Source organism: Sphaerodactylus townsendi, linkage group LG01 (genome assembly GCF_021028975.2).
Source record: "Sphaerodactylus townsendi isolate TG3544 linkage group LG01, MPM_Stown_v2.3, whole genome shotgun sequence".
NCBI classification, from domain to species: Eukaryota; Metazoa; Chordata; class Lepidosauria; order Squamata; family Sphaerodactylidae; genus Sphaerodactylus; species Sphaerodactylus townsendi.
In genome coordinates this window covers 142092495-142114809 of record NC_059425.1, presented here as the reverse complement: position 1 = coordinate 142114809, position 22315 = coordinate 142092495, and the positions used below count along the sequence as shown (strand labels likewise).

Sequence of the window (22315 nt, the reverse complement as noted above, 5' to 3'; positions counted from 1 at the left end):
ATACCATTTTGCCAATAGGAAATAGAGAAACCGCTCTCTGGTTTTTCTTTAGGCTTTGAAGCAACGTTGCCCTCATCAGCAATGTCTGCGCTTTCCTTAGGCTGGGTTCGGAAGGAGCCTTGCCCTTCGTTGAAATGGCTGCCCCGCCTCATTGATGTTGCATGACTGAAGCTAAATCGGTACCCTTTGTAAAGATGGCATGTGCCCATTGGCACGACTTGCAGGGGAGGTAATTATTCAGTCCTTTGGGGATCCGCCTTCCGCTCCGCCACTGATAATGCTGAATCAGCAGGAGGCAAAGGCCAAATGTGGACTGTGTGTGTATGAATGAGTGCAGGGAGCAGGTTGCTAAGCAAACCCTTGACGGGATCGGCCAGCTTCAGGGCCTAGTGGAAATAAACACGCGCCTATCATGGATGTTTTGACATTAAAGCACACATCGTGAAAACTAAGGGCTACATTAAAAGAGGAGTAGTCAGATTTATGACCCGACAGACACGTAGCACCCCAACCAAGCGGTAGTTTATTTATTCCGGGTGGTTGCTATTACATTACACCTGTTGGCAGTCCTTCATTTATGTATTTATTTAAAGGGGGGGGGGGCAAACACACACGCACCAATCCAAATAACAAACGGGGGAAAGTATGTTTAAAGTAGAAACAAAAGCATGATGCCAGATCTGCCCATAGAGACAATTGTCTCTATATCCCATGTGTTCAAATATTAATAAGTTGTAAGTTTGTCAATCTGTTGATGTGTAAGATATGGGCATTTGTCTCTCCAATGCTGTGATACTGTCTGAAAGCTGTCTGGCTGTCCTCAACCGGGGCAGGGCCTTTTTGGCTCTGGCCCCAGCCTGGTGGAATAGTCTGTTGAGTCAGACTTGGGCCCTGTGAGACTTGGTACAATTTCGCAGGGCCTGTAAGACAGAGATTTTCCACCAGTCTTATGGTTGAAGCGGCACAGTGTCCATCTAGTGGGCTTCCCTCTTCCCTGTATTTTTCTATTTTCCCCTTCTCTCCTTGTGTGACAAATGATGATTTTATGGGGTATAGCTTAGTTATTATTAGGCCATTGGAAATTAATGGTGCTTTTCCTTTTTACTGTGTACTAACATATTCCTCATTTTTTAAAAAAATGTAAGTAAACTTATGATTTATATTTGGGAATATCAGAAAGTAAAAATCAGTATTTTTCTGAAATGCCTCAAATACATTTATAAAGATTATTGTATGCCAGTGAGATAATCATCCTATTTATTTATTTGTTTATTTCTTATTTTAGGTGTGAGTGACATTGTCCTATTGGTATTTCTAACTTTAAAAAGCTTGTTTTAAAATTATTGAAGAATAATCTTCAATAATTCAATAAAGAAGGCATGCGTATGATTGACTAGTTGTACACAATGGATTGACTATTTTTGTTCTCAGTTAAATAGTATGTGTACTATCTGCATATCTCTGCCTACCTGTGAAGACCCATATCATTACTGCATTTACTTCTAAGTCTTTGCATCTGTGTATAGGGTAAATTGTTTTTCAAATAAGATGCATGGAAACTACCTCAAGACAAAAAGGAATTGGCATTAGTCAGTTTTCTGTATAGATCAGTACTGATATTCAACCCTACCCTTCTAACTTCTGTATCAATTAAATGAATGAACATATGAAAAGTAATTTCAAATTTTATATCATCATGAATGGTATTGACAAATTGTCCAAACTCCGAACACAGTTCTTGAGATCCCTTCCATATTTTAAAAGTATTATCTAAAAAGTATTGATGTACGATTCACTCTTTATACATTGGAGCTTATTCAGTCACCTCTAACACTTTACTCTGTGGTATATTTGTTTAGAAGACAACTAGAGTTGCCAGTCTCCAGAGATTACAACTGATCTTCAGATGACAAACAGCAATTTGCCTGGAGAAAATCACTGCAATGAAAGGTAGATTCTATGGCAATATATCCTATTGAAATCCCTCCCGTATCCACACCTCATCCTCCTCAGGTTCTATCCCCCAGATCTCTAGGTGTTTCCCAGTGTGAAATTGGCAACCCTAGAGAAAACACCCAGTGTTATAAAAAAAAAAGTCTTTTCTGTTCCCTGCTGAATACTAGCTATACATTTAAGAAAATCCACAGCATCCTTAACATAGGATTTAATTTTTGGCACAAACCATTTTAAGAACTCACCTAAATAGGATCAGTAATGTGGCAGCAGCCCCCAACTTTGATTTCTGTGCACTGATTGGTTCATTGTATACCCAGCCTATGTGCATATAAGCTGTATACATATAGGCTCTGTACTCAGGCTGATCCTCGGCTAAATAATCGGACATCAGCAGTGGAACTCCATGAGTGTAAAGTTTGTAAGAAGAATTTGTGCATACATTACAGATCAACATATGCCATGCTGTCAGTTCCTTTCTGACTATTCATTCCGTTCCTGTTTGCAGTGCATGAATTTCAGCTAACAGCATTTATTTAAAAAGGTGTTAATGAGATACAGTTGTCCCTCCCACATTGTGACTTTCCACATCACAGTTTTGACTGGACTGTGGGTCTGCCCTGGACACCACCCCCAATACGAGCACCCTCCCCAAAAAGAACTTCCCAAAGTGGGCCCTGGTATCACAAGTTGTCCTTCCCACATCACGACTTTGCACATCACAGAGAGAGATCATGGGTCAGCAATGGACCCCACTAGCAACACAAACACCCCTCAAAGAACCCCCCCAAAGTGGGACCCAGTACCACAAGTTGTCCCTCCTACATTGCAACTTTCCACATCCCAGTTTTGACTGACCACTGACAAATGTGCATAAATATTGTGTTATTATGCCAATAAAGATTAATTGAATTGACTGATCACAGGTTGGTGCTGGACTGGACCCTCCAACATAAGGACCCCACAAAGAATCCCCCAAACCCCAAAGTGGGCCCCAATAGCACAAGGGGGACTGCTGATTGCCCACGTCTGTTGCTATCAAGGGGCCACCACCACCAATGTCGCCACTCACCACCTCCAGAGCAGATGAATACAAGCCTCCCAGAGAAGCCCAACAGCTGCTGCTACAAACAGACCACCTGAAACCTGAAGACCTGCTGCTCGCAATTTTATGTAGTTTTCCACATTGCTAAGGGTGTCTTGCCCCTAACCCCAGTAATGTGGGAGGGACAACTGTACACTGTATTTACATAGCACTTCTTTTTATTTCTAAGGAGAAAATATAGTATTAACGTTTGCTCCATGACCTGGAAACTTATCTCTGTAACTCTTAAAAAAAAAAAAGAGGCAGATTTTAGGTTAGATCCAACTGTTTTTTTCAGTGAGGGAAAAGGGAGGAAGGGTTACCAAAAGGGTCTGCCGGAATCATGGAACCTGCATGGATGAAAGGCATATACAGGTAAGGTGCCTAGACTGGTGCTACATTGAGGTGAGATTTAATGAAAAATGATGAGAGCACTGCACTCTGTGAATGTTCAGTGTTGGTTCTCATTTCTGGGAGTTGGCAATGAAATTTTCTTGGACTGAGTCCTTTGCTAACATCTCAAGCCAAATTTAAGCAGATTGCTGAAGTGTATATTTAGGTGGATTTGAGGGACCTGCACTTCCTATTTTAAAATCTGTGTAGACTGCTATCAAATTATAAGCAAAATCAGTAAAGCAGCTAGCTTTTCTCATATCTACATGTCTGTCCCTTTTCTTTATCAGCCCAGTTTTCTTTTTAGCACGTTTATACAGCAATGAAGCATTAGTATGTTTTTACTTTTTTTGCAGAATTTGTGATCCTAAATCAATGCATATGCTTCCAGTATAATCCTAGTATAATCCCTAGTTGTCCTTTCCTTGGTACTTGCCCTTGACATAATATAGTCCCTGCTTTGTCACTTAAAAAAAGTTAATTTGCACACAAGTGTCCTTGTGTACACGAGACTTTAACTCACTCTCTTGGGTTCCTGGACTATCTCAAACATGCTGCTATGGAGTAAGATCCACTGACTTCTGTGAGATTTAAGTAAACATGCCTAAGATAGTATGGTGATTGATGAATCTCTAAAGAGGAAGGGAATGTATCTTAGTGCCTGTGTATGCATATGGTTACAAATGCCTTGTTTCCCTTCCATATATAACATAATAACCTATTCAGAAAGAAAATATTTATGTGTTAGTAGAAGCTTGTCTTTCATAGTCCACCCAGAACCAGTGTGCAAATTCACATTACTGTTTTTGTTAAAGGAACTGTTATCTACTTATTAATGCACCTTATTACTGGACGAGAAGGGCTTTGAGCTGTCTCTTAACCTCAGACTTCAGAGGGAACCTTTAGAGCAGTAGTTCTTAACCTGGGGGTCGGGACCCCTTTGGGGGTCGAACAACCCTTTCACAGGGGTTGCCTAAGACTCTCTGCATCAGTGTTCTCCATCTGTAAAATGGATAAATGTTAGGGTTGGGGGTCACCACAACATAAGGAACTGTATTAAAGGGTTGCGGCAATAGGAAGGTTGAGAACCACTGCTTTAGAGAGTCAGAGAGATAGAGGGGTCAAGACACTGGGCATCCTTTCTGTTCTGCTCTGACACAAAGCCTTTGATTTGTAGATTGCAGCTCTCAGGGAAACTTCCTTCTGCCTTTTATATTTGGTAATTGACCGTAAATAAAGACTTCTCCTTCTCCTTCTCCTGCCTTTTACACGTTCTCTTCATACCACTTCTCCATCTTGCAACCATGAGGGCATGATGCAGGTCCTCCATCCTAGTTAATTAGACTAGAGTATTTACTATTTTCCTATCCAGAAATGAAGTTCCTGTGTATATTCGTTTGAATAGATAAAAGGCTCTGAGTAATTTTGTTTCTGGCACACCCAGACAAGATGGGCTTTTCTGTGCACTATAAGTCTTTATGCACTCTGCTGAATTACCAGATCCAGAACCTAACAGATGAAGGGGCCAAGATTCTGAATCCAACCAAAAAAATATATTATGTGTTAGTGAAAGCTGTTCTTTAATAGGTACACCCAGAACTAGTGTGCAATTATACATTAAAAACTTTTTTAAAAAGAAACTGTTATCTTCGTATTAATGCACCCTGTTTTGGAAATCAGTGAAGGACCAGCTGTTGCAGATTAAATTAGTACAATGCAAATCAGTCTGCAATGAGGAGTGCTTGAACAATTACATTTGGTGAGGAAAGTAGGTGGTACAAATATTCAAGATGCAAAAATAAAAGCCATGTAATAGCACTTATTAGGATCAATCAAAATAAATTTGATTAAGAGCAATGAGGCAACCTGCCTTCTTGGTCTGTTTGAAAATACAAAAGAATGACCTTATTTTCACCCATGGCATATTGTTTAGGACAGCGGTTCTCAACCTGTGGGTTGTGACCCCTTTGGGGGTTGAATGACCCTTTCACAGAGGTCGCCTAAGACTCTCTGCATCAGTGTTCTCCATGTGTAAAACGGATAAATGTTAGGGTTGGGGATCATCACAACATGAGGAACTGTATTAAAGGCCCGCGGCATTAGGAAGGTTGAGAACCACTGGTTTAGGAGGTCTGAATGCAGACCACTAGCCATAAGTGGTAGCTTGACAATGACACAGTGAAGTGTTGTCACTGTTTGGCCTGGTCCTCAAAAAGAGATGGGGGGGGGGGGGTTGGGGTTTGATATGTACTCCATGTGGCTGTTGAGCTGTCTTGATTTTGGTGGATAAAATGTTGCAATAATCTGTTTTACATGTTACAGAAGGGAGTAGACCTCTGACGTTGCAAGAATCATTTAGGAAAAATAAAAATTGAGTGGAGAAATCTGTCTCAGGTGATATCCAAGTACCTTTAATATCTTCCTGGTTAGGCAGGGTATGCAGGCAGTCCCTGCCCCGTTTCAGATAACATGCTTATTCCTCAGGCATGCGTATGATTGACTAGTTGTACACAATGGATTGACTATTTTTGTTCTCAGTTAAATAGTATGTGTACTATCTGCATATCAAATTAACAAAAGAATTATTTTGACCTGCATTGATAACACTGCTGTAGTTATGAACAATGGATATGAAAAACACAAGTAACAAATGCGTTAAAATGTGTGGGTTTTGATATTTTAATCTTAAATATATTCAAGGAAGGTCCTTACTGAATCTCAGTGCTTGCTTTCTAAAATCTCCCCCCATCTCCTGAATCTACCCCTAGGAATGCAAAGTCAGCCGGACAAAAGGCAAGGGAGAGAAAGCATCACCAGACATTCTAGACATGCTGCATATCGCAATAATGATGAAGGCCAAGATGTAACTCAGATGTCCTTCTCTACAAAATATTGCTCTGTGTTTTGCTAACTGCAAACTTTTACTGCTTCTTGAAGTGATCATATTCAGGCATGAACAAGGACAGGGCTTCTGGCTCTTCTTCTACCAGTTCCAGCAGCATGAGCCTAGGGTGTGGTGGACTTTTGGACTGCAATCATAAGAAACCCAAACCTTTATCCAAATGTTACCACTGTTTGTCAGATAACAATAAGTGATTTCAGCTCAGCAACTTAATGAGGCGCAGGAAGCAGGCGTTCTTCAAAGCAACAGGATTTTATTGCGAGTGGTGGTCACAGCTCGGTCAGGAGAGAATCGCGCTCTTGCAACGCAGTGCAAGAACTTTTATTCCCAAACTTCAAAGCGGGCAAAGGGGCAGGGAATTGGGAGGTGAGGGGGCAAGTCCCTCACCCAAACACCAATCAAAACAAACAACACGCATACAAGATACATTTACAACTTCTGAAAGAGATTACACATCTCGCTGTCAAGCATCTTCCAGCGAGATCTCACAATGGTGCTGAATGGAAAGCAGATGTCCATTCATAAATTTCCAGGTGGGCTCGCTGCCCCACCCAGCTATCTCCGCTATCACATGGTTATACCTTTCAGTAATACCCTGAGGCTCCCGCCTCCCACTGCTGTAACAAAGAAAAGTTCAAACTGTCCAATGGTGGTTCCTGCACGTCTCCCAACGGCTGGGGACCTTTGGGTGCTGGCAACAGATCCGATTTGGAAGTCCAAAGAGGGTCTTTGTTGAGGAGTCGGCTGGGCGTTGGTCTAAACTGCATTCCAGAGCCAACTTTCTTGTCCCTTAAAATCAAACCTTTCTGGCCACTGCTTTGGCCATCAGACACAAATTTCAAAAATAATATTTTTAAACTTAAACGTTAGGGAAACCTTAAAGGATAAACACATATACTTATACTCATAGGCAAGACTTTACATATACTTCTTGGCATGGCTTGCTTAAATCTAACAAAACCTTAAACTAACTGGAGAACCTTGTTAAACTAAAATCTTAAACTGCAGGCATAAACTCAACTAAGAGGGGCTTTCATTACATCCTAGAATGGCATAAACAAAAGGGAAACCATATAGCATTGGCACAAACATACATATACGTTCTTTGTGAACCTTATGGAGGTTTCTGAAGCACACAAGTCTCCGTGTCCGGGCATGGAGCCAGTGTAGCCAGGCAGCCTGACTCAGGAAAATATTTTGTTATTTTCCTGTGGCGGTAACACAAATAGCCAGGGAAGAATGAGCTGCAACCTTTCAGGACTGGGGCCCCTTCCGCACATGCAGAATAATGCACTTTCAATCCACTTTCACAATTGTTTGAAAGTGGATTTTGCTATTCTGCACAGTAAAATTTGCTATTCTCCTATTCCTTAGGTCCTTCTGCTGGAACTGGTAGAAGACCCAGAAGCCCTGTCCTTGTTCATGCCTGATCACTTCAAGAAGCAGTAAAAATTTGCAGTTAGCAAAACACAGAGCAATATTTTGTAGAGAAGGACATCTGAGTTACATCTTGGCCTTCTTAATTATTGCCATATGCAGCATGCCTAGAATGTCTGGTGATGCCTTCTTTCCTTTTCCTTTTCTCCTGCTGACTTTGCATTCCAGCTGCACAGTAAAATCCAGCTGCAAAGTGCATTGAAAGTGGATTGAAAGTGCATTATTCTGCATGTGCGGAAGGGGCCTGGGTGCTACGTGGGTAGGTTATGGTTCCATGCTTTTTCCGGGCGAAAAATAATCCAGAAAAGATCATCTTGCCCTCCAAGATTGGAAGAAAGTCCAAGAAAGTGAAGAAAAAAATTAGGAAAAGGACTGTAGATTTGTTCCCCCTTACTCTCTGCAAACACACTTCTGCTTAGTGTCTCTCACGGAAAAGGTCATAAGAAGTACAATACTAAGTGGCAGTGACATGTTAGATCTGTGCTGGGTGGCATAACCCTTTTGGGAATAAAATGAAACTCTGAATGAGAAAACTTTGTCATGTAGCTAACAGGAGTCATCATTTAGGAATGACCTAGAAATCTAGACAAAGCTACAAAGTAACAGAGAATTTCAGCTCTCATAGCGTGGATATACCAACTTCCTCCTCCGCTCCTTTGCTAAGTGGATGGCTCTGGTACTGATTTTGGAGGTTACCAGAGGATGTGGCAAAAGAGCTCTCAGAAATGAGATTTTTTTGGGGGGGGATGTTTGTGTGCTCGTGCACATCTGTCTATGCAAAATTGATTTTGCTATCTTCATCGTTACTCACATGCAAAAATGGGTGGATCCCACTCAACACATGCAAATCAAGCTTGCTAACTGTACCCTTTACATGTGTTAACAGGCAAATCGTTCTTTCTCCCACCCTGGACATTACACAGGTATATATACTACACTTGCTCTACTACCATCAGATCCTCTGAAGATGCCAGCCACAGATGCATGCAAAACATCAGGAGAAAATGCTACTAGAACACAGCCATACAGCCCAAAACCAAACAACACCCCAGTGATTCTGGTCAGAAAAGCCTTCGACAATTACTTTATTGTTATTTCTATTTTCCCAGAACTCCCATAATATTAGTCACATCAGTATTCTAGTCTCAAAATGCAGTGATTAATTTGGTTGTACAGTTTTTGCCAGTATCCTGTATCTGTTCACATCCAGATTCATTTTCATCATTCAGTACCAATACGAAAATAATGTCCTTCTCAATAATGACAGGGATCTTATATTAGTGATAACCTGATCCTATGTGAGAATATTCAGAAATTCACTGACAAGTTTGAAGTAACTATACCTGATTACGTAGAGTGATAGTGGCTAGTTAAATTGGCATTAATTAAATACTAATTGATTCATCAATTGCACTGGTCACATCAGGAGCAACTCATGGAGAGGGGCCACATCAACTCATGGTGAGGGAATGACTGACAAACATATTTCTGTATATAAAATGTTCAAATACTTTTGCTTTCAAGACAGTGCACTGGGGACTGACAAGATCATCTGAGTACTGCATGTTTGTCCTGAACACTATTTACTGGGACACTAACTTCAGTAGAGGAATCTGTTCTTATTGTCCTGGTGTTTGACCTGCAAATGTAATCAACGTATAATCTATTAACTCCTACCTTTTATTCTCCTTTCCATCCTAAAACAGACTAATAGCTTGGCTGATAACCCATCTTGAGGGCAGAATGTTGGAGCCACCCAAAAACATAGCTGGGTAGGATTACATCTGGGGCGCACTCCGTGTTTTCCGCCCTCCCCCGCAGCCCCTCCCCCTCCTTCCTGTGGCTCCCTCACTTACCTTTTCCAGCCTGCAGAAAACAGCTTTCTGTCGGCTGAAAATGGGCCAGGCTGGTAGGGCGGGGCCAGGCCAGGCCTGGTGGGGCGGGGTGGGGCAGGGTGGGGTGAGAGGGAAGAGAGGCAGGGGTGATTTTTGCACCCCCAGTGCAACACCCCCCGTCCCCTTGTAGCTCTGCCACTACAGCCACTATCCCAGCAAATAGCTGCAAATAATACATATTGGTTCAGTTCCCTTTCAAGCAACACTAGCTAGTTTTTAGAATTCCACTCACTGGAGTTCCCAAACCCATTAAGTAGGGGTGCAAAGTTGCAGAAGAACTGCTGAACTCTGCAACTGCATCCAATTGTGTTTTTTTTTCAATTTTCAAGATATAGACTCACTAACTATTGCTAGATTAAATTCTGATGTCAAACTAAAAGGGTTTTTTGAGAGATGTACACATGCAGAGTGGGAAAAGGCAATATTGACAGCAGATAGAATAAAGAAAAGGGGACCTCAAATGAACATTTAGCCTGCAGCTTCTCAGGAACTGGATTCAAATTAAGAAATCACACCTTAGGGCATGAGTGATCTGTTCACTGGGATGCTTTAGCTGAATTCTTAGACACACACATTTGACAGTAAGTCCCACTGAACATTCTGAGTAAATGATGAGGCTGAAAGATACCACACAATCGAACTGCTTTAAGGCACTTTACTTTCTTTTAAATCATGTACAATGAAAAGCATTTTTAAAAAATGTATCATGTTTTCTGTCAATTCCAGATTATTATATCAGGTGCAGAAGAACTGAAACAACTTGTGTTCCTGAAAGTGAACCAATAGTACTTGAGTCAAGGTAAGTGCAGAACATGTTGAAAGAGGCGACCCCAGGGTTCCAAGGCTGCTCTCCTACCGAATAGGAGATCAGATTTGTTTTAACAATGAAAACTTTCTTATCTATTAAAAATAGATCAAAGGGTAATGAACCACAGAGAGTCTCTGTTAAAGATTCTGTGTTTGATGCTGTGGGGCTCTTGACTATTGTGTTACAGTATGTTCCAAAAATTGAATAAGAGATCAGAATTGCATTGCTTTGTCTAACCTTTGAATTAGAACTCATTTTGTCCTGTAATACGCTGACCTCTTCAGCATCTGACACCCACCCCCCAAACCCCAAGCCTATCTGTTTTCTGTCTCTGGTTTACATGGAAGGACAAAGATTGACATACCCTTTTGTATTTCACAGTTCTGCAATATTCTAATTCACTTTAAGCTCCCTGAATGTTCAACAAAGAGCTTAGGTTTCAAAATGGGGAGAAATGGAAAATGGTGCAAACTCAGCAGGTATTCATTAGGGACACACCATTCTGCATTCAGTCAGCAAGGTCTGAGATCCATGAACTGCTGCTAATATACTTGCTTCATCGTAAGGCCTTTTAGTAGTTCCAAATCCATAATTAGCACTTTCTGGTCACTGGTCTGGAAGTTACTGTTGTACTGGAAGTTAATGTTAAAAGAATGCGTCCATGATCAGCTTTAGCATAATGATCAGCTTTAGCATAATAGTGTGATCTGAGAGGAAAAAAATCTCTACAAATTGTCTCTGGGTTCACTGCTTTGATCAGAGTCTTATGTCACCTCCAAGAACATTACTTTCAAAGCAATAGAAGCTGATTTTGCTGATGAGGGGTAGCATGACTGGAGGAGGGGACTCTTGCTTCTCCATCCAGCCAAAATAAATGTGTGTGAGAATGTTTGCATGTGTACATGTAAGGAAAGCATGAGAGTTTTGTGTGTAAGAAGGCAGTGATGTGGCAACTGGGCATTAGTGGGCCAAATTAGACATGGCAGTTGTGCCCCAATAATATAGGAAGTAGGTAAAGATTAACAACAAAATGACGCTTAGGTGAGAAGAACAGTACCTTATCCTTAGCTGCAGCACACATTCCCACAGTCTGCCTTTCAGATCTGTTTTCCTCAACAAACATCTGACTCTATAATAGGCTTGACTTGCGGGGGAAAGCTTGCAGAGGATGCCTGGAGCACCCAACCCAATCCAGTCGCACTGACTGCCACCTTCTCCCAGGACAAACTGTGTGTGATCACACTATTTACCCTGCCTAGAGCACCCAACCTAGCACAAAGCAGCACCAGTGGCTGATGTTTTGCACTTGGACTCCCTTGGTGCCAGTTGGCCTGGACCATCCAGTGTTTTGATGGCTGTTCAGGAAAAATGCTGAAAAAAATACTGAATCCTTAAATGTCCAGCATTTTTTCAGTTTTTTCCCAAAACAGTCAGTGAAAATACTGGGTTATATAATGAAGCAATCGGGCACTAGGTGATACACCTTTTTTTCAGGCCAGACCTGGCTGCCTGGGTCATACGATACCTCTAAGTGTGGTTCACTTCTACTTAAATGAGTCTGCCTGATTCATGAAGGTGTTCATCACACTGTAGATTAGAAGATGACCATAAATGTATGCACTGTATAGTTCCCATAGTTTCTAACAGTATTTACAATGAAGAGACACTTCACAAATCTTATGTAAGTACAAAGAAGTGAAGTGTTAAATGACAGCAAAACATTTTAAGAATATAACTCTGAAAACAGATTGTAATTCATCTGTTGAATGAAGAATTAAGGATGAAGCCTAAATTGGAATAAACGCTGTAAACATTACATCTTTATGGGAAGACCAACACATGCAGATGTAGCAGACACGCTACCCCACCTTTCTTATGGGTATACAGTGCAGAAGAGCACAGCACCTACGTGCATACATATAAGGGTCTGTAAAACGGAGCTGTTCCACCAGGCTTTTATATTTGGCCAGCCAGGTTTGAACTGATTCAACTTGTTTGTAGCCTCCCTGGGACGTATAAGGGTATGGGATGGCGCCATCTATTGTTAGAGTGTTTAAGCTGTTTTTTTGTTCCTGTTTTTATGATCATTCTGGTTTTGTATTGTTTTTATCACTGTTGTTTACCGCCCTGCCAGTAAAAGGCAGGGGAGGTGACAAGGCACTTTTCAAGATTTTTGGCCTTTGAGGGAGGGCTCATCTGGTCAGCTTGATGCCACTTGATTTGAATGACCCACCTTAGTCTGGGTACTTGCTAATGCTCAACCACCACCCACCACCCATTCAATGTGGTGTAGTGATTAAAGTTTCAGACTAGGACCTCAACTTGCCATTTTGCTCTGAAAACTCATTGGTGCCCTTGGGCCAGTTAGATATTCTCAGCCTGATTTACCTCACAGGCAGGGCCAAAATTGACCATTAAGAGCACCAGGATACCTCCCAATGGACTGATAGCCTCCCACTTCCCCCTGGGTTGGCCAGCTCTCTGAAAAAAGGGCTGAGCCTAACCCAGCCGAGCCCCCTGCCCTATGCAAGATGAAAGATTTGGCACTCACCCAGCTTGAGGTGAGACAGGGCAGACAAGAGGCTGGCCTGCAGGAACCACACGTGAGAGGCAAGAAGGGGGAGGTGGCGGTGCCTGGTTCACTGAAGACGAGCTGGAGTGGCATGTGGCTAAGCAAAACAGTTGGTGCACCCAAGGTAAGCCCTGTGCAAGGCAATGGAGGCATATAGCATCAGTTGGCCTGCCCAAGTACTTTATGAATCAAGGGTGGCAGACAGAAGCACCCAGCTTGCCTAACCCTCACCTAAGGCAAAGGAGGCAGAAAGTGGCACTCAGCCTGCCCAAGCCAAAAGAGACTGACAGCAGGATCTGGCCTGCTCAAGCGCAGTGCAAGGCAAGGGAGCCTGATGGTGGCTTCCGGCTAAGCCCCATGTGAGGCAAGGCAAAAGGCGGGGACCAGCTTGGTAGAGCTCTCACAAGGCAGAGCAGAAGTTGGTGCTCTGTGTGCTGACTCTAAAGTGCTCTGGCCATTTAAAATAATGCTGCTTTTTCCCTGCCTTTTTTTTCCACAGCACATTCTTTTCCCCTCGCCCACTTTTAAATGTTCTGAAAATTGTTATTATCACCAACTTTGGGATGCATTGAGTTGCTATAGTACTATATCACAAATCTCTTTAAAAAGAGGTGGAAAAAATGTGTCATGGGAAAAGGTGGGGGAGAAAAGCGGTCCTTTTGAAAGGGATGTTAAACAACACACAAGAAGCACAAGGTAAAACTGAACAATGGGGGAAAGCAGTTTTCATTTTAAAAGCTGCTGAACCCCAGGATGACAATGAGACATGGTTAAAAAACAGTTAAAAAAAGGTTTTAGAAAAGACAAAAAATCGGTTAGCAGCCAGGAGGCAAAATGGTTGTCTGAAATGACACAAAAAACAGTTAGCAACCATCTGCTAAAATGGATTACAAAGGCAGTTTGAAAGGGACCAAAATCTTCAACTGTTTACTGTATTAGCAAAATTCCAACTGCCAGTAGAGCTTCTGTCCATGCAGTATTCAGTTACTCTTTCTCATACCTGTCATGTACCTTTAATTATGTCTTTTCAGTTTAGCATAAAAAGCTGTAACATATGTATATACATATTTTCTTCATAATCAGTTCTTATACATCAATACATCATTTCTTCACAATGATTCTCATCATGACACCTTACGACAGTAAATGGCATTATCATGCATCGTGTGAAAAAGTACTTTCTTTTATAAACACTGAATCTATTGCCTATCTCAATGTTGTAGGAGAAGGAGAAAAAAGAAGCTTCTATCAATTTTCTGCACACCAAACATATTTTTAATAAATCTCTATCATAGTCACCCCACCCCTCGAATTCTTCCTTCAGAAGCCTTTAGCCTTTCCTATGGATCATGCTGGCTACTCTTTTTTGCCCTTTTTCTAGGTACATGTTTTATTATTATTTTAAATGAGATAGTGTAATTATTACTGGAGAATAGGTGCCTATAGCATGCTGGGCACAGGGGTCTGCAACCTGTGGCTCTCCAGATGTTCATTGACTACAATTCCCATCAGCCCCTGCCAGCATGGCCAATTGGGAATTGTAGTCCATGAACATCTGGAGAGCCACAGGTTGCAGACCCTGAGACATTGTTTCAAAGTAGCTATTTATTCCATTCTAATTAGAGAATACACTACAGTGGCAAAGCTTACTAGTCTTGAAAACAGATTTCCAAAATAGAAGTTTCATGGGAAATGGAAATTATATTTCTCGCATTGCACTGATATGTCTAAATAATGTTTTGGAGAAATAAGAAAGGCAACTAAAGTATGGTGCTAACATTCAAAAATAGATCCAGTATACTATTATCTGCAGATGTTTTTAAGAAGGAAGAAAGATGACTGTCTCATTTGTAGTTAATATGATTAATGTGTAGTAAATATTTCATCTATTCTGACCTTTAAAATAAGACTAATCTTAACAGAGTTATATTTCTTGAATTATGATAGATAAAAGTGGCTTTATAGAATTTAGAATATGATACAAATCAAATCAATATGTCTGTCTGTAACCTGTAGTCATTTGTGAAGGTTGATTCTTTTATATTTGTTATATATATAATTATATTCTGTTATTTTTAAAAATATAAAATTAATTTAAAAAATTTAAAACCCTGTTAAAAAGGGATTATGGTTTTTAACTTGCACAGTTCAAATGGCCCTTGTTTGTTTTAAGCAGAACTGAAATTGCTTTGTTTGTACAACACCAGCCACACTAACTCTGCTTTGGAAACAATAAAAGAGAAAGAAACTTCACACAGCTGTCATTGTAAAAAGCTATTGGGAGCTGGCATCCGGAAAAGTTATCAACTTAAAGGAATGTAATTGACTCTTCTATAATTTCCTGTATGCATGATGAAAGGAACACCTAAGACATTTTTCTCATTTGGTACAACTGACTGATCATTTATTCCTCAACAATTTCCTTTTTTAGTAGTTTTAACTTAAAGTTTTATAGAATTCTCCAACTTGATCATTTATCTTCCACTTAACATTTGCTGCAAATACACCACTGAACAAATTTACATTTTTCTTATCAGCAGATGATCCTCTTCAGCTGGCAACGGCCAGACAATGAGTCCCGCTGCTGGAGCAAAGGACATTGAATTCAGTGGCAGTTTCCAAAGTAAACGTGTCTAGGATTGAATCCTTGCATCTCTGCTACTCAGAGGTAAGTCCACTGATTTTGTGCGATGTAGTTCCAGGTCAGCATGCAGGGATTCAGCCTTGATTAATTTTCTCAAAGGCAAAGTTGTGCCTTTGTGAATTTTATTAGGAAGGGCTTCAACAGTGCTTGTTATTGTAGGTCCAAGGGCCCAAATATGTTACTGTATTTCATCCTCAAGCAGATCTACACATTACAAGAAATTTGAAGCAGTTAACATAAATAGCTATCCCAAGTAGAGCTCTTCTGAAACATGTAGGACAACTCATCTTATTTCTTGATGCTATTATACTGTTCAGATCCCTGGTTACCTTCCTTTGTTGAGAAAACACTCAACAGAATCTGGATGGTTCTCCACATTGTAGAGTTGACACAGGCTGCTTATAGCATGTAGTTCAACCATAAAATATTATTGTTGTTCTCCATTAGGATTAAACAGGATAGAAGAATTACAGGATTAAACTGATGGAAGAATTCTGTTTCAGAAGCATCACAATTTTTTCCAATATGTAAGTGCCAAACAGTTGGTGCTAGAAAATGCAGTTGTTCCCCCTGCTGGAAGAGTGTCATCTGATATGTGATTTTATAAATGACATGGGGGACTGGAGGATGAATGCTGTGCACGTCATGCATTGGTTGATACACCACCAGTCCTCACAAAGACACAGAATAGAAACTAAGTGCAGAATTTCCAGTTTTCAACCATCCCTGCAAAACTGTCAGTCAAATGTGGAATGAATGTGGAACTGCTGTCATGACACTGAGACTTGCAAAATTATTATCAAAGTCTAAAATGTGACAGGAATATACTTTGACTATTAGAGGTTAACACTGAAGCAAAACAGTCTGACTACAAAATATGTGAATGTTGTGAAACGCCTAAGAGACCAACAATTTTTTCAAGGGTTTAAGCTTTCATGAATCATGCTTCATTTCATCATTTGTGCAATGCACAAGCAGAAAGAATAAAAGACAGGCAACTGTAGTTTAACTATAAAACCCCAAAAGAATATCCAGTTGATGTGAATGATACAAAATAAAAGTCCAAAGCTGTTCGATACATAGGAAAATGAATGTGAGAAGAATGAATCAAGGTAAACTCAAAATTGTAAAATGACAAATGGAATATTTATAACATTGCAATTCTGAGAGTAAGTTTCTTGGTGTTTTATAGATGACAGCAAAGCCTTTGACTGTGTGGATCATGTAAAGCTATGGTTAGTTTTAATAGTAACGGGTGTGCTACAACATCTGGTTATTTTGATTACAATCTTTACTCGGGACAAGAAGATAATGTTAGGGCAGAATATGGAATATAATTATTTCTAATTGGCAAAGGTTTCAGACAAGGATTCAAAAGATATCATAAGAAACACTGGATTAGATTTCGTGAAGTGAAAATTGGTGGAAGATACATTAATAATCTGAGATATGCAGATGACACCACACTACTGGCAAAGAATACTGAAGACCTGAAACAAGTACTGACAACTAACTACTAAACTAAATTGACTACTGACTAGTAAAGTAAAAAGTTTCAAAACAGGACTACAACTGAACATCAAGAAGACAAAAGTAATGACTACTGGAATATTATACAACTCTAAGGTTGACAGTGAAAAAATGGTAATTGTTCAAGATTTTCTATTCCTTTGTTGCTTCATCAACCAAAAGGGAAACTTCAACCAAGATGTCAGAAGAAGACTGAGATTGAGCACAGGAAGAGCTTCTATGAAGGAACTGGAAAAGATTCTTAAAAGTAAGAATGCGTTATGGGCAACCAAACCAAGATAATTCATACTACAGTATTCCTCAGTTCTATATATAGATGTGAAAGATGAATAAAGCTGACAGGAAGAATGTTGATTAATTTAAAATGTGGTGTTAGTTTCATGGAGATCATGGATTCCCAAAAGGACAGACATGAGTTCTCGATCAAATCACGCCTATAGAAGCATAATGATCACATTATGAGAACACAAGTCACTGGAAAAAACAGGAATGCTCATAAAGTTGAAGGCAGCAGGAAAAGAGAAAGCCCCAACATGAGATAGATTGATTCTATAAAGAAAGCCATGGCCCTCAGATTGCACGATCTGAGCAAAGTTGTTAATGATACAACATTTTTGATGTCATTAATTCATAGGGTTGCCATAAGTCAAAACAGCTTTATGTCACATATCAGACAGTTTAACTAAACTCTACCAGCTTACTCAAAATTGATGTGTCTTGTTCAAAAGGAATTCTAATTCAATACATAGAATAATATGTCACAGAAGCATCTGGCTGTGTAAAAAAGTGGGAAAGGACTTGCACACAATTATCTAAATACAGAAGGCATTTTGCCAGAATGAGGGTCTGCAGGCTATTGTACTCTGTGTCATTTGCTACACGTTGAAGTAATAACATTGAATAGTATCTTACATGACTTCTCTTAGGAAGAAGACAAACGATATGAACCCTCCTGTTACTATGAAATATAGTTGCTGGGATAGATATGCCATTTAGGATGATGGAAGAGAGGATGCAAAAGAAGAAGTTAGTTTCAGAAGATATTAAGGGTTAAATTCTGTGAAAACAGTACACTATGGTAAGAACATTTGTTAAATTGTTTTGAATATAACAATTATTTATTTATTTATTTAAAAATTCATATCCTGACTTATAAAGGCCACCATGGTGGCTTACATATTTTGAGATACATTAAAAAGTGACATTTTAAAATTCATTAAAACCAACCAAAGTATAAATACAAAATAGCACTATTGTAAATGACTGAGGTGAAAGGACATTCAGTTGTTGACGTGAATGGATGCAAAAAAAGAACGATGCAAAATCCATTTGAACGTGGAACATGAGAAACATGAATCAGGGTAATCTCAAAATAGTAAAACAAGACATGGAACACTTAAACATCACAATCCTAGGAGTGACTGAATTAAAGTGGGCTGGATTAGGACATTTTCAATCAGAAAATTACAAAATGTTTTATTCCAGAAATGAAAATCACAGAAGAAACAGAGTTCCTCTAATAACGAAGTGAGAGGTAACACAAGCAGTCAGGGGCTGTAATACAAAGTCTGACCAAATAATATCAATCAACTATAAAAATAGCTATCAGTCAGTTTTACATTCCAATTATAGATGCTGATGAGGAAGAAATTGAAAGCTTTTATGCAAGTGTCCATGAAAAAAACTGATCACATAGCTAAACAAAGATGTACTTATAATCATAGGTGACTAGAATGTAAAATTAGGAAGCAAAGTAGAATCAAATATTGTTGAAAGATTTGGACTAGGAGCATGAAATGAAGCTGGATAGCTTCATAGAATTCTGTGAAAACAGTTTATCCATTGGGAACCCATGGCTCATTCCGCACATGCAGAATAATGCACTTTCAAACTGCTTTCAGTGCTCTTTTAAGCTGTGCGGAATAGCAAAATCCACTTGCAAACAGTTGTGAAAGTGGTTTGAAAATGCATTATTTTGCAAGTGCGGAAGGGACCCATGTTTCAGGCAACCAAACAGATTATTATACATAGACAGATGACCAACATAGCTATCATATAAATTACACAGAAACAGAAGATGGAGATCTATTGCTTCTGCCAAAACAAGGTCTGGAGCTGATTGTGGTACAGACCATGACCTGTCAATGTGAAAAATTAGCATAAAGCTGAAGAAAAATACCAAATCATTCATAGTACCAAAATACAACTGAAATAGTATTCCTAAAGAGTTTAAAGCCCGTGTGATGAGCCAATTTGCATTATTCAGTTCAAGAAAATCTGAACCAGAAGAACTATGTGTTGAAACCAGAGAGATAAACAAAGAATAAACAAAGACTGTTCCTATGGCCAAAAGAAATGATGTCATGATGGATGACTGATTAAACTCTTAGAATTGCTAAAGATAGACAAGAAGCAAAAGGAAAAGGTAACAGAAATTGAAAGAAGACTAAATGCAACATTCCATCAATCTGTAGAGACAAAGAGAACTATTATAATAAACAGTACAAAGAAATAGAAGAAAACAACAAAAAAGGAAGAACAAGAAATCTGTTCTACAAGAGCTAAGAAATCAAAGGGAAATTTAAAGCATGGTTAAGCATGCAGAAAGGTCAAAATGAAAATACAGCAACCAAACAGGGCAAAATAAAGAAAAGATGAGAACAATACACTAAAGAACTAAACAGAAGATGCGAAAGGATAACGGATTTCTTCAAAGAATCGACTTTTGAAAAAACGTATGGAAAGTGAAATGAAAGCTGCACTGAGAGCAACTGGGAGAAACAAATCATCATCAATAGATGGGATAGCAATATCAATAGAGCCATCCTTACATTGGTCCATTCCACACGGGCCCCTGCAGCGGCTGCACACCAGTATATATGATGCTGGTGTGGCCCCAGGGCCATTTGCACGCTGAGGTACGAGCAGCCCCAGAGTGGCCGTGGGCTACCCATGAAGGCACCTCCATTTTGTTTCCCCACACTTACCTTTTCTTTCTGCAGAGCTCCGCAGGAGACATGCCCACACTGCCCTCCAACCCCCAGGGGTCAAAGGGCACCATAGGTGTGTCTCCTTGTGTCTGTGGAGCTCCACAGGGAGAGAAGGTAAGTGTGGGGAAAGCAGGAGGCGTCTAAAAGTGGCGCCTCCAACCCAGTGCCGTTTACACGGTGCCGGCTGGGAAACACTATTTCCCAAAAGCCTTGCTCAATAAGCGAGGCAGGAAAGCAGTGTTGCCCTGCTAGTTTCGGGAAAAAGGCATGGCGCTGCCTCAATGCAGAGGTGGCAGCCATGCAAACAGCGCCCCTGGAATGTTGTTTTTCCCATTCCAGGAGCACTGTTTTTGGCCTGTGCGGCGTGGGGCATTATTGGTTTTTTTAATTTCTGAAAGGACACACAATTCTTATTTGTTGATGTAATCAGTGACAAATAATTAATACCTTTTAAGATAGCCACATGAATAAGTCAAATCTCTGCTACACTCTGTAATTTCTGTGATGGTGTTTAAATAGCCACTCTGATATATTTTGTTTGCTTTTCCTGGACTTTCACTGAAAGAATAATACACAATCATCATACAAGAATACCTGAAATCTAAGACAACATCATATTTGGTATAGCAGCCTCCATGACAACCAACTGCCAAAAGCATGAAAAAGATCATATAGCACTAAGAAAATAACAAATGCTGGGACAAGCCTCTCTGTAATCCAGTCTTTTAAAATCTGCTTACGGAGCAAGACCATAACCCTGAAATCACTTCCATGCGCTCTTACTAAAGTCAATTAGATAGCAAAAAAGAACTAATAAATCAATACTTGAGAAAGCTGCAATGATTTTTCCCCAAATACTGAGAAAATTTCATCCTCCCTGGATTCCTGTGTTAACACTGTGCTCCCCAGAAAGGAAGAGTTCTGTTGAAAATTGCTTCACTAAATGGCTCATGCCTCACAAAGAAATATTGATTGGTCATTGTGCTTCGCATTTTTTCCTTGAGATAATTTAAGGAAGACAGCTTTTAAACAATTAAAATAAATGACATGGAAAGGGAGTAGGCGATCCTATGCTGATCTCATTAGCAGGTGTTTTCCTGGTATGTTTGACTTTTTTTTTAATGAAGTCTTTTACAATGCAATGGTAAGCAGAGTTATGCCTGTTGAGTTCAATGGCTTTAGAATGGTGTAAGTGTGTTTAGCATTACACTGCTAGCATATTATACAACCGACTCTTTTCTGTCTCACACCTCTGTAGAACAGGGGGTCACCAACTTTTGTTTTCATGAGAGCTAATTAGAAATAATGAAAAATATCCCAAGCTGCTTCCCACCACATTGCCAAGTTTTGTTCTGTCCTAGAAATAGAAATGGTCCAGAAATAGCACCAGAAATGAAACTATCAACTAAGTAGTACAGAGAAAAATCCAATAAATCAAAGCTTAAAAAATTCTAGAGAAACAAACAAAACAATCTAAAATCTTTTCCTGGATCTTCAGATACACAAACTACTCTGCATCAGCTGGTACGATAGAAGCTAAGGTGACCAAGTACCTGTTGGAGATCACGAAGTAGAACTTCAACCCATTAAAAATGATCTCCAAAATATCCAGCTTTTGTAGATTTAGTATGTCCAAATATTTACTATGATATTCAAGAGGAAGGGGAAATTGGAAAAGTACAGGAAGAAAGTATTCCTGAGGACCTTGGGCAGGGAATTAAAAGTCCTGTTGCCTACTACAGGTCCTGTTGCCTACTAGACCAGTGGTTCTCAACCTGTGGATTGGGACCCCTTTGGGAGTCGAATGACCCTTTCACAGGGGTCGCCTAAGACTCTCTGCATCAGTGTTCTCCATCTGTAAAATGGATAAATGTTAGGGTTGGGGGTCACCACAACATGAGGAACTGTATTAAAGGGTTACAGCATTAGGAAGGTTGAGAACCACTGTACTAGAGGAAGAAAAATTAAGGGAAAAAAACAGCCTCATGTACTTACCAGAAGTTGATACAGGGGAGTAACAAGGGTAGCTCTATAAATTTACCACAGAGTTTCCACTGGTTCCTAAACTGCCTACACTATCATTTTGTCACTTCCTATATTACCGTGT

The 22315-nt window shown here is 39.9% G+C and overlaps 1 protein-coding gene and 1 long non-coding RNA gene across 3 annotated transcripts in view; one reads left to right on the top strand and one right to left on the bottom strand.

Moving 5' to 3' along the window:
* The window catches only part of ASRGL1 (asparaginase and isoaspartyl peptidase 1), a 75370-nt gene that overhangs the window by 36219 nt on the left and 16836 nt on the right, over positions 1-22315 (bottom strand). The window contains exon 1 of one of the 2 annotated variants that reach the window (XM_048496153.1): positions 5-106. The exons of the other annotated variant lie outside the window; for it this stretch is intronic. The gene's annotated coding sequence lies outside the window, so the exon portion shown is untranslated. Of the gene's footprint in view, positions 1-4; positions 107-22315 lie in introns of those variants that run through there. 2 annotated transcript variants of the gene reach the window in all.
* Positions 66-15709, top strand: LOC125432539. The gene is made up of 3 exons (XR_007244490.1): positions 66-229; positions 10391-10463; positions 15582-15709. It is a non-coding gene; the product is annotated as an uncharacterized LOC125432539 (long non-coding RNA).